Source organism: Rhea americana, unplaced genomic scaffold (assembly GCF_003343005.1).
Source record: "Rhea americana isolate MKP2758 unplaced genomic scaffold, rheAme1 scaffold_167, whole genome shotgun sequence".
NCBI lineage: Eukaryota > Metazoa > Chordata > Aves > Rheiformes > Rheidae > Rhea > Rhea americana.
In genome coordinates, this window is record NW_028185783.1 from 1,930,062 (window position 1) to 1,948,272 (window position 18,211).

At 38.3% G+C, this 18,211-nt stretch overlaps 1 long non-coding RNA gene across 1 annotated transcript; it reads left to right on the forward strand.

Moving 5' to 3' along the window:
• The first annotated feature begins 3,246 nt into the window (after nt 1-3,246).
• LOC146598280 (uncharacterized) lies at nt 3,247-17,976 on the forward strand. Its single transcript, XR_014895290.1, has 3 exons — nt 3,247-3,342; nt 5,753-5,833; nt 17,814-17,976. It is a non-coding gene; the product is annotated as an uncharacterized LOC146598280 (long non-coding RNA).
• Nucleotides 17,977-18,211: the final 235 nt, after the last annotated feature.

The following is an 18,211-nucleotide window of genomic DNA, read 5'->3' on the forward strand; positions in this document are numbered from 1 at the left end:
TTGAAGGAAGAATGAAAATCTGTTCTTTAAATAACTAGYCTGTCCAACAGGTTGGTGAATGTCCTCATAAGCCTGGAAAGTGACTGAAGAGAAGGCTGCAGGTCATCCTGGAAAGTGGGCACTCTGCCCCCCTGCTTTGTTTTTTTGAAGCTACGCCAACATGCAAGGTGGGAAAAACACATCATTCAGTAAGCCCCGAGGATGAGCATCAGAAGGTATGTGACAATTTACTAGTTTATTGGTTGTCATCCATCTGGGATGGAGAATAGCTGTCTCTGATTCTCATGTCCCAAACTGTGTCAGCATTTTATATTAAACAGTTATTGAAGTAATATATTTACCTTCGGGAGCAGGAACTGGAACTGGTATCACTACCATTCCTGGATGCCAGCTCGTTGCTATGTTGCTGTTGCTTACTGTTTCTCCAGCTATATGCATCTCACATCCATTGCCGCTCAACAGCGGAAACTGAGAAACCTTCCCACTGCCCCTCCGCCCTGATTTTCATGCAATAGTATCCCTGGCCTAATCACAGACACCAAATCAAACTTTCAGAGGGTTTTTGATTCGAGGAAAGCTTGCTTGTGAATCCCAAGCCCCCTTGTATGTGAAATAGTTAAGACGTTTTGCTGCTCGTTCAACATATCAGTACTCTTGGCTATGGTCAGTTATGGACTACTTTCAGTCATCATTTTAGCACTATTAGTAAAAACACAGGTGTGTGTTTGACTTACGGTTGCCTAAACACGTAGTAAGATTAGTTTATGTTTTTACATCTCTGCTATTTTTACCATCTTAAAATTCAGTATCTATAGGCTATCTAGTTTGCAATTCAGATCTCTCCTCTTTTTCTTCTTATTTTCCCTGCTACCCTTAGGAAACTCAGCCTGTGCAAAATGAGGTGCATCTGGAAATACTTGAAAGCCAAGATTCAGACAAAAGTGTTGGAGGGGAGGGCTAAAGACTTAAGGATTTCAGGTTCCAGGATAAAGCATAGCAATAGGGGTTTTTGAAAATCTTGATTTTGGATTCCAATGCCTGAATTCCATTTCACTCTCACTTTAGGTACCTAAGTCTTTTTATGCTTAAAAGAAAGGGAAAAAGCAAAAGTTCTTCAATAAAGATTTTCATATAAGACATAATTCTAACTATTGCCAGTACCTGTAAAATTGAACACGTTCAGTAATAGTATAAAGAAACGTGCAGGAAAAGAAAAATCTCTTTGTAGACAAAGACTCAGAATGCCATAGCCACAGACTGGATCTACAAAGGATCCAAGTATCTATCATTTTGATGCACAACATAGAGTTTTGACAACAATCTTTATCTCAGCTACTGTCTATTTTTCTTTGTAGAAGAATTGACGCTCCCACAGCAGAGGCTTTCTTGCTTGGATAAACAGGGCAGAATGAGAAATAGATGTTCCCCATTAATTTGAGTGTTGAGGACATCAAATCAGCAGCTTCAGGGGTGGACTTAGTTACAACAGTGCCAGTTATGCTCCGTGAGATTTTCCTTATAACAAAATGAGCTGATTTTGGTGCTTCTCACAGGCTTGAGTAGTGGGAAACAAATCATGTCCCCATTAAGAAACACTGAATTAAGTGCACTGTCTTTTGAGAGAGCTTAACAGTTGGCTAAATTAGGTATTTTTCCTCCTTAATTTGCTAATTTTGGAGTTCTCTTTGTAAAGCAGGTTGTTGCCTCAATGTTAGGATGAGCATGAGGTATCTCAATTGGGAACAAAGCATTTACTAGGCAGCCGAACATAAAAGAATACATGTGCTACAGCGTTGAGTATGGCTATAGCTATATCCCTCATTTGTTTGATCTCATGTGTTTAATCCTTAATGACTGAGTATTTCAGGGAGCTGAGGTCTATATAATGTACAGTGTAATTGTAAATACATAATGTAAAAATGTATATGTAAATTTGGACATATGCTTTCAATTATGGTAGGTTTCTAGGCTTTAATTAAGAGAGAATGTTTTTCTTGAATAGAAGAGGAACTGGTTTTCAGTTTTAAATGGGTATTAAATTTTGGTACATGATAGGAAAACAGTTTTTCTTATTGGTATGTTAATATTGAATCCACACATTGTAATACTAATGATTTTATATGTAGTTGATAATTATTTAGGGACGGTTATCTTGCTCATTTAAGGCTACAATGCACTCCGCACATAGCTGGGTATATTGTCTTTCTGTAGACGCATTCTTCTGTATAAAGCAGCGTAAAGAGTAAGAATGAACAAGATGAGAAAGGTGGAGCAGAAAAAATGTGAAAAGGGGGCTCTGGGCCCTCCACTGTCTGTTTAAAAACAACCTTGAGATGTCAGAGCATTTGTGTCATTTATTCATGGTGATCAGATTTGKTTTTTTTTCAGTGTTACTAACATATAATCTAAGGAAATGTTCGTTATCAAGACAGCAACCATTCTTCTGGTTATTGTTTGTAGAAGAATCACACTGACTGCTGTGAAATGTGGCAGAACTGTGGATAGTAGTACCTTATCAAATAAAAACAAAAATGTGGAGCTCTGAACTGCTGATTCAGTTACACTTTCAGAAACGTTTTAAATAGAAACATGCATGCTATTCATACTAATTTGTACAAAAATGATGCTCCTACATTGTAGCCCAATTGCTATGTGAGCTATATCTCTACCMTAAGAATATGTAGATAGGTCTGGAGGACAGTGTTAGATTTACATGTGTATTGTTTGCAGGCTCCCAACTTTGCTCCTCTTTCATTTCTAGTAGGAATTAATATGTTTTTTAAGTGTTCATTCTCAATAAGCATCATTTGAGCATGTCTATTTTACATTAACATTGCTAGTGTTGTTACTAGTTTGATTAATATTACCAGCTAAATGCTATTTTCTGTTAAAAAGAGCACCAACTTTACTTCTGTACTTTTTGTACAGGCATTGTATGGCAAGAGCACCTGTTCAGGCTGAGAGTGCAGTGCCTTCCTTTCCCTTTGCAGAAAGGCTCCCTGCTTTGTGCAGTGGTGTCTCTTCAGCACATTAACTCAGAATATGCTGGGACAGGTTAGGAAATCCAGCTGCAAAGCCTCCTTCCTAGAAGGACAAGATAGATGTGTGAGTCTTGCTGACACGGACCAGCATTCCCCCATGACACGGTGTTATGTGGCTAGGAAAGTATTTGCTCATTTAGAGCTTTCTGAAAGAGAAGATGCAACAAGAAACGAAGGTGTGAGAATCCAGCAGACGACAGCAATGGAGGTCATCAGCAGACGACAGCAATGGAGGTCATCAGCCAAAACCCACAGGAAGATACAGGCTGAATGATAGAAGATGATCTCCTCCCAGTAAGCTGTAAGTACAGTCCTGCATCCACTGTGGACTAAAAGAGAATTCTTTTATGGTGTATCACATATTCCTGATCGATTAGAACAAGTGGTATCAGAACAAGAGAAATGAGTATTACAGATATCCCTACACAAAGGGAGTAGTTCTGCTCTGTGCTGGTAGTATCAATACATGATGCAGATAGTTATAAATGGAAAGGATGTGTCAGCACCACAACTATCTGCTTGTATCCCACTTTAGGAAACTGGGAGAAAAAAGATTGAAAAGATGTAAGGAGAGATGAATAGGAGTGAGCTTGGGTGTAAAGGGCTCAGACCGTTTTTTTTTTACACTTGGAAAGTCTAATAAGTAGTGGGGGATTATGTGATCCAGTTACGAACAACAGCTTCAACCCTTATCTACGTTAAAAGAATAGAGACATACTGTGTTTATATTTGAGCCACCTCAAAATGCTGATGGGGAGTATGAGCTTGACCAACAAGTAGGAATACTGGCCTCTAATACATGAACAAATCTAAGTGAAATGGTAGGGCACAAAGGCACAGCCCTAATTTCATTAAGGCACCTAACACTGTAATCGATCAATTATATGGCAGGTTGTTAATTCCATCTTTTTTTGTTCAAATGAAAGGATTTGTAGGCAACAATTTTGTTTCTATACACAAATGAACCAGAATAGCATTTCTTGCAGCAGCTCTCCACAAAGGATAGCTGGATGTTTTTTAAAAACTGGGGATCTCAAAGGGAACTAAACAGAGGTAGTATGGTTCTGAATCAAAAATGAATTCCTCTCAGTTGTTAAACTGGCAAACTGTGAACAATTTCCARAAAAAGCCTGGTGAGTGGGGGGAACAGTAGGATGTAAGATCTAACTATAAAATATAAATTAGTCACTTAGTACAACCTGGTTCATAAAAGARGGATAAAAGCAAGTCTCAAGTTCCATTATGCATAGTACTGCATATTTATATGACAAGGAGCAGAACAGTGTGGAGCTAATTAGAAAAAAGTAATTGAAATTGTATTCATGAGCACAATACTAACAGATTGCTTACTCAAAAAAAAAATAGCAAAGATGAGTGTATTGTACAAAGTGACGTACAGCTGGCTTGCTCTGGAGGTATCTTGTTGTCTGATCCTGGTTTCTGTTAGCCYGGATTATGCTGCCCTGCAGTCCCTCTGCGGAGGTAGGCAGCATGTACTGCTCTTTTCCTTCAGTGCCTTCTCTCCAAATTATATTTCTGAACTCCTGACTGCTGTTCAGGTACAAATACTGTATCATAAGGGTAGCAGGATAAAGGGGCTGTTAGTTCCTTTTTGCATTTGGAAAACCATTTGAAATAACATACTGTAGAAAATAGTTTTGTTAAGAAGATAAAAATAAATGACTCCTTTCCCAAGCAAGGCTAAGTAATGATACCGAGTTGGACTCAACAACAGGAGCTGGAAAAGAATCTTTTCCCTATTTGGCTAGCCTTCTCACAGCTGAGTACTTTCCATAAAGAAACATTGCTCGATTTCTGCATTTTTCCACTCCTAGACAATTTGGTTTATAGAGAAGTGTCTTAACCTATGCATTACAATTTCACATTCAGTTTAACTTATGGTTCAAGGTGTTTCAGTGCTATGAGACTTCAGTGGAAAATATCCTACATAAACCTCCTGTTATGTTCAGGATACTTACTTATTACTAGCATCCTTATCCAATCTCACCTCAGCGATGGGGCCATGCAAGAAAAGTAATCACTGTGACAGCATGACTGTTGTACAGTGGAAGCTAGGCTGGCCCATTTCCAAAAACTAAATATTATTTTGAGGTAATCATTGCTCAAACTTGCTTGTACTTGCACACTGGTTTGTTAATTAGCTATGTATTGTGTCAGCTCGCTCTCTGTTTTTCTCTCTGACCAGAAGAACAAGAGAACAAAGTATAATCTATTGTCTGCAGAAATTATCTAGGTTGGACTTTGGATATGAACAGTGGCACAAAGCCCCAAGAAATCTGTCAGTCATTCAAAGAGCAATAAATGGCACACATTTCTAGGTCTTATTGCTTTTTTTGATGTCTATAAGCAGTGCTTAACCCTCAGTCTTCTGAGATTTGACATCTTTATTACAAACTGGGGCATACAGGCTCTTGTTAATACTTGTTCATCAAGTTTTTCAATGAACATTTTCTTCGTAGTGGGGTGTTTTTTTTTGACCCTCTATTTGTTAAGCTATCTTCTGTCTTACCTTTGTTCCTGCTCTTCACTTAACATAGTTTCTTTTAGCCATAGGCTAGCTGAGAAGTGGGATAGTCTCAGTATTTATTTGCGGCAGTAAATATTCAGTGCTGTGCCAGCATTTTTTACTATACTAGCTGTAGAGACAAGAACATGGTATATGCTGACTAAACTCTCTCTTTTTTAAAAAGTAACTGGAAGGAAGTTACTACCACCTGAGATAGAAGAGCAGAGAAGAGAGATGCTCCATTCAGCTGCTTGCTGCCCTTAGAGTGAGTACTGCATCATCTAGCTAATTCTCAGGCTTAAATAAATTCTCAGGCTTAAATATATTTGGCAACTCCTTGACTGTGGGATCATTATCTGACGCTTCTCTGCAAAGCAGCATTATACAGTTGTACTGTTCAAGAGGGTCATATTAGCATCAGCAGCATGACTATTCAGAATGATAAATGTGCACAGAAAAAATCTGGCATGGATTTATTTCTAAATTTAAGTCTGGATAATGGTTAGCAACACAGCAAAACTCACCCAGAGAAGAACCTGAGTGTTCTTCCCAGGGAACCTGCTCTTTTTTATCCAATGTTTTTATGACTCTAGGGATAGTAAATAAGCCAGTGCCATTYCTGATCCTTGTTCTGTCATCTCATTACCTAACAACGACTTCTATTTTGAATCACTTTGGAAGTGACACACTATTTATTTATAAATAACTGTCTTAAATGAAAATCACCATGGTGCATTAAAGATAGCCTGTAGTTAGTTTTCCAAACAAAAATTAACTCCTCTTTCTCTTTTCTGTTTCAGTAACACACAATAACCCAAGAAAACAGGAAAGTCAAATTTAACCACACTGCTAGTTACTAGTGACCCAATTTCCTAGAAGACTCATTACATACTGCAAAAACATCTAGAAAATCTATTTCATGTTTAATATGACTTCTATCATTCTTAGAAGATAAGTAGCTGTTTCTGATTAGAATGTTGTACTGATATGTAGATAGATTTAACTCAATTCCAAAGGTCTGTTTCCACTGCAAATCTAGGAGAAAATAAGTAGGACCATGTTAATATGAAAAAAAAAAAGTTCCTTAGCTTACTGGAATGAAGTATTTTGGAGTGGGTTAGATCATGCTTGCTTTGAGCCATTTGCAGGAACTGAGTGTTTTCAAAGATGATGTGAATTAATCATTCTCCATGTTCAGACCTCAATATAGCATAAGGCAGGTGTGGATTTCTGCCTGTTTTCTCACTGATACACAAAGAGAAGGGACAGATGCTTGAATTCAAGTCTTGTAACAGTGTCCTGTTAGCCAGAACACCTAATATGATACTACACATTCCTCTGGATAAATGTATTTAATAAACAAAACTTGCTTCTGAATATTAAAGTCAACATCTTTTGTGCTTTGTGGGGAAATGCAGCTGTGATGAAAGCGTTGTTACAAGTTTTAACGTCAATTTTTAATTTGTTTGAACAAAAATTGTGGCTCAAAAATGCAGTTACTTGTCAGAAAGCTAGGTGAGCAGAGAATAATTAGTCTTCATCTTAGATATAGCCTTTCAATATTACTGTGTGTTAAATTCTTTCTGAAATAAGTGGTAGTTAAACATGAATGTTTCAATTGATGGCTAGCTTATAATTGTAGGTCTGGCAAACAATTAGCAAAAGCAAAAATCTCCTACAGAAGCCTGGGTACTGAATTCAGTAATAAAGACTGTTTGTATGCCAAGCTCCACTGCAATCCTCTGAGGCAGGGTAAATATACAATTATAGGTACTCTTTCTAAAGGAGCAGCATTCCAATGTTTTATTCTGAAGTCCTTTTTGTAATTGTTGTTAATCAATTCTTAGTATTAATGATAGATGCATTAAAACTACTGTGAACATGCGTGTTATTCGTATTAACTCAGTATTTTACTGAGCAATGTGGTAACTTTGTCTAATTACAAGCTAGATGAAGGAAGATATCTGTTCTTAAATCCCTCTGCAGAAGTGTGATTAACACCTGTAACAATTTTACATCAGCTTTGAACAACAGTCAAGACTGACAGTAGAAGAGCTGTTAAAACCTTGTCCACAAGGGGAACTCAGTTTAGCATCAATTTTATGCTCTACTTACTTACCAATATCTAAGTTTCTAAAAGGAAATCCAGGAGGGGCAGGATTTTCAGTCTGGAAAGCTGGATAACAACCATGCCTAGAGAATCTGCACATTTCACAGTCACTGGGAAGTGATCCTTATTTTACAGAAGGATTAAAGAAAATACTGTCTCAAAAATCATGCTAAACTGAATACAGCTATCAGATCCCCTAACTTGGGATTAGGCTCTCTCCTTTCCTCTCTAGAAGTACCTAGGCCACCTCACCCTTGTCAGCATTACTCACAGCCTTATGTTAGCACCCGTGGACAGGCACTTATTGAGGAGTTTAAGTAAATCGCTCAGAGCTAAGGTATCAGAATCCCTCATTTCTTAGCTCAAATCAGCCCAGTTGGCTACTGGACAAAGCAGCACATGAGTACTTGGCCACCCATATACGGCCTGAGAAGCTTCCCTTTGCTGGTGGGTGGTGGAGGGCAGTGGAGCAGGTTGCTGATGGATAAAGGCAGGAGCTCAGGTCTTCTGGCATCAGAAAATAGCTGTGCATGGCTTGAGGCCCTCTTTGATGCCTGAGTACCAAGGCTCCTAAGTCCCTGTGTGTACATAGCTTTAGTCTGCAGCTACCCCAARTTCCACATCAGCAAGTGCTCCAGTAATTGCTCAGAGCTGCTGGCTTTGCTATGACTAGTGCATTGGCATTCTACTAATTCAAAAAGAAAAACAAGTCTAATTTTAAAGCCTAAMCATTATAAATCCTCTCATCTTTTTGCTAGTGAGGGAAGACCATTAAATGTAATTCCTACTCAAGCAATATTTTAGGAAACTTYATTCATTCACTTCTAAGGTTTTTCTTCTACTACTGCTAATGGTTCTAAGCCATAATACTTAATAAAAGAGAAACCAGGATAAATGAATTTACACTGGGCATTATAACACATTTTGTTAAAGGAAAGCTCCAGYATGCAGCTGAGAGCAAAAAGCCTCTGTAGCATATAAAACAGTAGAACTATAAAATGAAGTATAAAATTATCTTAAAATGTATAAATTACTTAAAAACACAAAAAAACCTTAACTGATTCAGTCTTATGAGCACCTAAAGGAAAGAAAAAAAAATGCAGACATATTTACTGTAGACTTTGCATAATAAAAACTGTGCATCAGTCAACAGTGCATGCAGCATTTCCTCCAGCATTTAATTATGGCTATTGGTTACATGTACACATAATCATGAGCAATGCTACAAAATATGATGCTGCTACTTTTTTTTTTTTTTTTTTTGAAATCAAAGATCAAGTAAACCAGCAGCACTACAAATAAATAGTCATCCATACACTTTGAAATCCATGCAAATTATTGACTTTGGCTGATGTGTAATTCTCATTAAAAGGGACAGGGAGAACAAGGGGGAAAAAAAAAGCAGGTAAAAATTAGGTGAGCAACCTAGTCACTCACCTGTTRAGAGTGCTTTTTATCCAATGTCAGTTTAACAAGAAGAACCTCTACTAGAGTCCATGTGTCTCAGCTCCCACTTGCATCTTGCCTCAGGGCTATACAGTCATTTATTAGGGATCATTCTGACCATATATGATAAAACGTTAACCTGTGGKCTACTGTTTGGCCAGTTTTGCTACTAAAATGGAGGCTTGTTCATCCACCTCATGAAGTGGGACAAAGGGAAAAAGCTTCAGCCTTAATTTAGCCACTGAAAGCATAAACCAGAGATAGAGAGATAGTTGCAACTGGGCAATTGTTACAACTAACAGTAACACCATTGGTAAATATTCACACTGTTACTGAAATACAAAGCCCAAATTATTCAAATAGGATTAAACGTAGAAGAATCCAGACCATTAGAGATGGTGCTGAGTAGGAAGATGTACCAAAAGAAGGAGTGACTGCCATCACAATTTTGTTTAGAAATGTTGTTACAGCCTGGTATTTTTGTCCTTTGAAAGTCCCAGCTTTTCAAATGGTATTTGTGTTGGCACTTGGCTGCCCTTTCCCACTCAGCCTCTCTAGGATTTTTGGGAAGTGATGCTCTTTGGGAAGATTTTTTTCTTAAAATATCTACCTTGGTCATGAAGCTCATAACATAAGGGAAAGCCAACCTTAAACAAAGAATATAGTTAAGTTAGAAAAATAGTGAGTGAGGAAAGTCMCAGCCAATATTTGTATATGCACTGGCTGTGGTAATCAGGACACTGTGCCACTTGAGAAATGTTTGTGGCTTTGTGCAGGTGAAATGGAAGACTTTTACTTACTTAAGTAAGTAAGTGTTATGGGGCTATGGGATAATGTAGAAATGAGTTTTGCTGCACCTTTCTTAACACTACTCTTCTAGGTGCAGCATAGTCCAAGAGCAAGTAGAAACAAGTGTCAGAACAGGTTATTTTGAGTATACATATGCAGACAGAAAAATATTAGACTATGGAAGATTTGACCCTGTGAGAACCACTCAAGAAGTGATTCCTTCAAGTGGAAATGCATCCTACTTACTGCATTCAAGACTTACTTGGTATTGTAATAACAATCTRTCCCCTGTAATAACAGGGACAGAGGGGGAAATAATTTTTTTGCTGTTTAATACAGAAAATACTTTTCCTCTTACATGAATRTGTCTCAGCCAGGATTATAAATATTTCTTTTAATGAAAGATTTTTGCATTTAAATGCATTAGTTTTTAACAAAAATAATATTCTGTTTCTTCTGTTGTTCTTTCTTTGGCTTTTTCTGTCTCATTTGTTATGTTTGGCCACAGATATAGACCCTGAACTTTCAGTTTACAGCATATAATAGGACAGATTTTTGATAATGGGCACATGGGTGCCCAAAGCGAGATTACAAACTGTATTTGGCGATGAGCACACCACCCTTAGAACTGGCTAATGCTGTGACACCTAGGAAAGGCTGCGAGTCCAGTGCCTTCCTTCCCCRGCCTCCTCACTGCTTGGGGAGGAGGTGAGATGCACTATGAGCAGCTCTGAGGGCTTCCCAGTGTGCGACAACCCCTGGCCAGCAAGGCATGGGCAGGCAAGTACTAGTGACTCCCTGGGGCTGGAAAGGGAGAGGGAAGTGTCGCATAGAAAATGTGTTTATGTATTCAGAGCCAAACGCATCCAGGCAGGGAAGATGGAAACACATCAAGTGAAGCCTTATACCTCACCCACACAACCAGCTTTTGCTCAGATCCTTCTGGTTTTGAATTACTAGATTCTTATTTAGTCTTTGAATTCTCAGTTAATTTCCTGAAAGACTGAATTAGTTCAATGGGAAGTCATACTTTTCTAGTAGGAGGCATTAAGACTGCACTGAGTTAATAGTTATCATATACACATACATATCCCAGGAGCTATTTCCATCACCAACAGGAGATGCTGACAAAACATCTAGCTTAGAGCATCTTACCGTTCAAAGCTTAAGATGTTTCCCTGGAAGGTGAAAGATCTTATGGAGAAGAGTAGGTGAAGCTGCATCTCCCCAAAGCGAGGATTGCCGCAACTCTTGAGTTCCTGGCTACTGAGGGAGCGGGAGGAACTCGTATCCCTTTTAACAGGCACAAGTCCTACTGCTGTCGGCATTTTCTAAAACATAGACTGGCTAATCAGTACATCCATTTAGTCTTCGTTATAGTGCTTCAGAAGGTCTTGGAACTGCCAACTTCCGCTTGAACTTCTGCACTCATTTGTGGCTCAGGCTAAAGGAACGTGTAATTTTGCAATACTCTCGATTTCTGTAAAATTTCTTTCCTAGCCTATTTCTGTTAAGTCAGTCAAACAACAAACAGCTAAGCTAATCTACTGCGTGTTGATGAGAAACTRTCACAACAGATTTTTCAGCACTGCTAAACTGTAACTACAGATCATAATTAAGTAATTCTGGGAAGCTGATAAAGTGCATTACTGATATTCTGATACAGTAGGGGATTGCTGTAGTCCCTTGCTCAATATCCATGAAGGGCCTTTACACCATGGATGGAAAACAAAGTCACAGAACACTTTGATATTGTTCCAATAAAGCTTCACCACATTCAAAGCCTCATAAATTCTGTTACTTGAAAAGCAACAGAACRTACTCACATTGCTTTCAGTAGAGGAGGTGCTGGAAAGGGCTTTCTTGTTTTAAGAACTTTTGTGGAGGGAGTTATAAAAACAATGGTAAATCTTCCCTTTGCATCCATTAAATATCAGAGTACAAAATACCATTATCTGATTTCTTTCCATGCAATGACATTGCACTTCCAGTGAAGCTGGTAGARGCAACAAAATGGGAGGAGAAAGCGYCAGGGRAAAAAAAAATCACTCTTTTGAACAGCTCTGAACACAAAACAAACGATTTTCCTCTCATAGATTTAGTAAAACAAGAAATCAAAACTCTCGTACAGATTTGATTCTGAACAAAACACAATACAGAAGGCGAAGCATGACAGGGATGGTTGCGTTTTTACATGCTGATCGTCTTGCTCCCACGCTAGCAGAGAATGTATTCTCATTCACTATGTTAGAGTCCTCCTTTCATTCAGTGAGCTGAGAAATTTGTATTTCTTGCCCTGCTGCCATCATCTCTTAACTATAGAAAAGGGGGAACAGTTTTATTTTCCACTATCTTTTGTATTTACTAAAGAAAATCTGCTACACATCATCTGGGTAATTTGTTGTAAAAATAAAGACAACTCCCCTAGCTACTGACAAAGAACTGGAAAGAAAAACAAAACAAAACACAAAACCTAAACAGCCGTCAACCAACCAACCAATAAAACTTTACAAACTTGGATGCATTCTAGCTTTCCTATGTACTTTTCTTTTAATTGCCAACGCAGAGAACTATTTGAATGCTACATGTGATGATAGGTTCTGAACATTTAAATCAATACTGTTATTAGTTATGAGATGCTTGYTTGTAATCATCACTTTTTGGACACTTTTATAGACAGATGAATGATACAAAACACCTTTTGCACCTTTGAATAGCAAACATTGGTGAGATAGAGCTTCACCTTCTGAACCAATAATATCCAAAGAAACTGGTACGACACAGAGAATTCATAGCAGCCTTACACCTTACACCCTCAGCCATCCCATATTTTCTGCACACCTTTCATCACTTACTTTGCTGGGGAGGGACGGGCCAACTTCCAGGCTTGGGGCCTTGGTGGAACACCATACCTGCACTTGAGGCAGAATGAAAGCTGTCATTCAGGAGAAAAGTAAAAAATGGAAACAGACAACAGCTTTTGGTGATGAACCTGATGTATTAAGGTCCATAAGTATTCAAAAAAAAAAAAAATATATGAGAGACCTCATCTATGCTTGAGAAGTTTGTGCACATACGCAGGTGCACAAGTCTGAGTGAATTCTCAATTTTTGGTTTTGAAATAGACTCCAAAAATTCCGTTCCCACAGTATACTTTTAAAATATATTTTTAAATATATTTTGGGGGAAGAGAACCGAAACTTTCTGAGCCTTAACTGAAGATTTACTCAGCTCAAATTAAGGATATTTATAATGATTTAGTGTGGAAAGGCGGTCTGTCTATGCAGAAATATATAGTAACATCACACCTACAGCCTCAGAGCAGCACTTCTGTGGGTAGAATATCTGTGGCCAATCATTTACTGCATAACAACTACTAATTTATACCACCAAAAATCAAAAACAAGCCTTTAAAAAGCCAAAAAAAAAAAAAGAAAAAAGAAAAGAAGGTGCAAGATTAAAAACTGATTGTCTGATTGATGGCACCCTGGAGTCACTTCATGCTTGTTTGTTTGAAGTAAAAATTACTCCTCGGGCCTGCCCTACTCTTCAGCTCTGCATACATTACATGTCCCTGTAGAGCATATTTCATACAGTAGGCCTTTATGTCGCTCATGTGTAAGGCTTCAAGGACATACATAGTTGTACTTTTTTCTTTTCTTTTTAGACTTCGTTTGATCAGGGCAATCCTTAAAGTTTACTTTGTTGCAAAGAGTCTATAAAGATGAATGTTTGACTACAATGTTTGAAAACTCTTTCCCATTTCCTTATTTACCCAGGGGAAAAAAAAATCTTTTAATGAGGTATTCCCCCACAAAGAGAATATTCTGAAGTGTTGCACACATTGCTGCAACAGTGGCATATGTCAAACCCTACTCTGTATGTTTCACAATTTGTAGTTTTCTTTGCTAAGCTTAAGTTCATCTTTCCACATAATACCTTATTCTGTCTGGAGTTCAAAACACTTTTCTAATATGTTAAGCCACTTCCCACAAACTTCACTCTCAGGAAGTTTGAATTGGCTGCTTTTCCAAAGAAGGTTGAAGGATGCCAGTGTTCTCAGCTTTGTAAACTCAAAATGAACTTGTATTCATGTTTCAGATCAAATGAAGGACTTGCGCTTTTTATTTTATTTTTTAATCACTGTGGTAGCACTTTTGGAATCCAAATATCCAGTTGTTATTCTTCTTTGCAAATGCTCACTTTTGCATTTTGGCTAGTCAATCTGCCAGAGTCATTAGCTTCAGACCTTTTACAGCAAAAAAAATGACAAACAGGGATATTGCATTTCCAAATTAGAGAGAGACTGAGAAAGAACTTGGCTCCATAACAATAAATAAATAAAGAAAGAATACAAGTGATCAGCTGAAATGGTAATAGTGAACAGACCTCTAAATACTTGAACAGATTCACTGAAATATGTACCTCCTATCAATTTCTTTTTCTTTTTAGACAATGCTTATTAAATATGTAAGCCTTAAACAATTTGATTTTAAAATTAAACTAACTAGTAGTAATAACAGCACAGGCACATCTTTGCACAATTTTGTTTTGTTTTTTTTTTCCTAGCAGAGCTAACTGAAAAAACCCACACATTATCCCAAAGTATTCTAGTGCAGTATCAGTTCAAAAGTAGTTTTTGAAGAACAGCCTCTAATGACATGAATCACAAAACCATTTCTATAGGCACTCTGTGCAAATAAATAATAATATAAGAAAAAAAGGGAAAAAAAGCGTTTGACAAGCGACAAAGTATTAGGCCGAAATTCCTGTACAGCCCCACTGACTGTGTTTTCAGGCTACAGCTCTGAGAGCGGTGGTGTTGTGCGCAGCTCAGCACCGGCTCCAGCACTGTCTGCAGCCAGCTCTTCCTCGAGGATGCCATTGACACTTGCCCCTAAGCTTTGTGCTGGGCTCATCACCACAGTCCCAGAGGGCATTTGGCAGGGGAGGAGGTATATCCAGGAAGAGACCTTTTCAGTAGTCACTTATAAAACCCAGAGCAGATGGTCCACGCCAAACACAGGTCAAAACCCCAAGGTGCGTCTGCTTGTCAGCTAAGGGGGCCATAGGCTACACAGAAGAACCGTGAAGCAGCAATAGCTTCTATTTTTAGCCTAGCATTGACACAAGACAAGGATTGGTAACACCTATAAGCCCTTACTCTGTGAATTGCATTACCTCAATTTACTCTCCTGCAAAAAGAGGTAGTCCTGAATTTCACGCTTCTTCCAGATCTTCTCCTCTGATACCCATGCGTATTTTCATCCTCTGAAACAAAAGTCAGTATAACTCACTGTCAGTTGTGAATTTAAGAAAATACAGGGTTCCATAACAGTCCATAGCTGGAGCCTTCAAAATAGGAGATGGAAACAAGTTCAGAATGAAAAAAAGCACATCGAACCAATGCTACTACCTGGGGACTGTCAGCTGGTGTACAGAGCCCACTGAACTCTGCTGCAGAGAGCACAACACGCTCCTCTCCTCACTGGAGGGATGAACGGCTAGCTGAATACGTGGCTTTTGCCTTCGTGCTTTCCTCATGTGCACCAGGTCGCACTATGATGCAGCCGAAGACTGATCCTCCCAAAAGTTATTTTCATATTTAGCAAATTAATTACTGTGTATAGCAACAACTGCCTATACCTAGAAATCAGACAGAAAGACCTTCAGAACCTTGAAGTGTCTCACAAATTACTGTGTTATTGAAAGAACTGTAGGGGATAATGTTTTACACATTTTCTGTGTTTATTCATTTGAAGGGTTGATGTTCGGGTGCTTTAAAAAAAATCCTTTAGAAGAAATGAAAAGGAAACCTTAGAAGTCTTCAAAGAAACACTGCTACTACCAAACGTAAAACAGCACTATAAAACAGTCACAGTCACATCATTTAAAAGTTGTTTTTCACATAACTGAGCTGCACTACAATAAATATTCTGGACAGTAGATGTCCTAATAGTAATTTGGCAATACCCTTTGGCTGCACCAACCTACTTTTTATTTAAGTGCTGGACAGTTATTGACTGAAGGCTACCTTATAAGGCAAAAAAAATACTTCACTTTGAGTTATGCAAGAAGGAACAAACACACACTATTAGGTTTTGTTTTTGAGATGAAGTGAGCATGATAAATGTGATCCTGCTAAAAGTTAGCATTTTTTTTAGACAGTATTTGTGAAGTTTTGCTTGGCTTAACCAAGACAGTTAATCCCTACAAGTGTGTTAATGTGATGCTCCCAGTCAGGGAATTTATCAATAGAACTGGTGAATTCATTCACAAGTTAAAAATTTGTTATAGTTAGGGAGATCAAAGATAACTTCCATTGCTGATCAGTGCTTAAAAGGCAAATCCATTATGCTGTGTGAACACAAAGGTCAGCTAAGCCTTTTCTACACAACCAATAGGCCAGAGCTGCTCTGAGGAACTACGAGTCTACGTATAAATTCGAGACAGTATACGTGGACTCAGATGGTCTCCAGGTACACACAGTCAGTCGGTCCTACCCTCTAGACTCAAGTTTTGTTGGCCAAATAAGTGCAAGCAGTGSATTCATTTACTGTAAGGTAAGGGGGAAACAAAGTAAACTAGAAGAAAATGCTACAATTCAGAATCCAAACTATAAATAGCTTTAGGTTTTAGAAAAGCTAAAACAGGAAACTCAGAATTTTGGACAGCAGACACAAAGACTGTTTYTAGACAGATGCATGCAGTAGGCCTTAAAATAACTGACAGTTTTACTTTGGAGTTTTTCCAAACTAGTTTGGAAACTTTTGAAATCTGCCTTCTCTATATACAAACTGAACACATTTCAATCACAACAAAAGACATTTTCACTATTGCATGGTCTTTTCAATAACAATGGACAAGCCTCAGCATATTCAGAGTATCAGGTTATCATTTTATAAATTACCATACATATCCAAGAGGATTTAAGTAAGTTAAAAATGTCAYGGAAATAAAACAATCTCGCAAGAGTTCCAGAACATCTTGCTCCTGGAAAATGCCAGACATGCCAAAACAGCTTACACAGGTCACAAGCAAAAGAATGAATGAATTTATTCTTGATATAAAAACAATGTAGCAGAGTCAGATACCTTGTCTGAYGGATCCCAGAAATACAGGGAAACAGAGATATTTGAGCAAAGAGCATAAAATTATCTCAAACATCAATTAGAATATATATATATATATCAGAGTTGGAACTATAGCTTAGGCAGAGAATTGGGGGTCAGGAAGGTAGAGAGCAAGAGATACTGTGTTTATCTGAACCAGTTGTTCAAAATAGATTCATGCCTGAGTAGTTGCGTCTCACTACTAAAATAACGTCAGTCTAAAGCTCACAGCAAACCTGCAGTAGTTGGCATATGTTGTATGTAAAGGTTCATGCTCTYGAACCTTTACATGTGCTGTCGAACTGTTTGACTAAGTCACTCGCACAAATACCTGGGTTATTATTAAAGCAGAGCGTGTTCTGAAAGAGGAACGAATATTATTAGACGTGGCCAAGGTTACGAGACTCTTTTGATTCCAGCCAAGAAGAAACCAGATAAATGAGCCATGTTATGATGCCTCTGTTTTGAGTACCTACAGATTCTGGGTGTTAATTCAGGAAACCTGTTCTAAAAGAAAGCAGCAAAATCTGGGCTGCASTTTTTGTGACCACACAAACTTTGCTTGTCAGGTTATACTCAGCATTTCAGATCGATAGACCTTGTCAGCTGAGAGGAAGGTATCTGGGGGGAATGGGGTTGGGGAAAGAAAAGAAATGCATTACTCTGAGCTTTTCACTTACTGCCCCCTTCGGTCATGCCCTTGCAGCTAAACAGTTCTCTCTTTCAGTAAGTCACATGGTGGACGCTAGCTGTTAACCCAATTTAAACTATTTTTGTTTCTTTTCCAGTATGCTCTGATCAACAGCATGAACCACAACTAGTGCCCAGCAATTGGCGAGTGGCAGATGCCTGAATACCATGTTTTTCATTTCACTTCAATATCCTTGACTCATGCATCCTGTCTGCGCTAATGTTAGTTTTGTGATTGCAGTGCGTCTGCAGCTCTGGAGCCTCAGCAAGTGCCTGAGCCATCCCGGAAAGGTCACTCCTCGTCTCTAGTAGATCTAGTTCAGTCTTGCAGCTTCACTGTGCTTTTAGTGACTCTTTCTGAGAATTAGCTTGTTATGCTAGTTTACATGTGGACTTTCCCTGGATTTACACTGATCAGCAGTGCACCATTTTTCCTGTAATTWTAAAATAATTCTAAACCATCCCACCAATAAAAAAAACAATTTTGACTTTGACA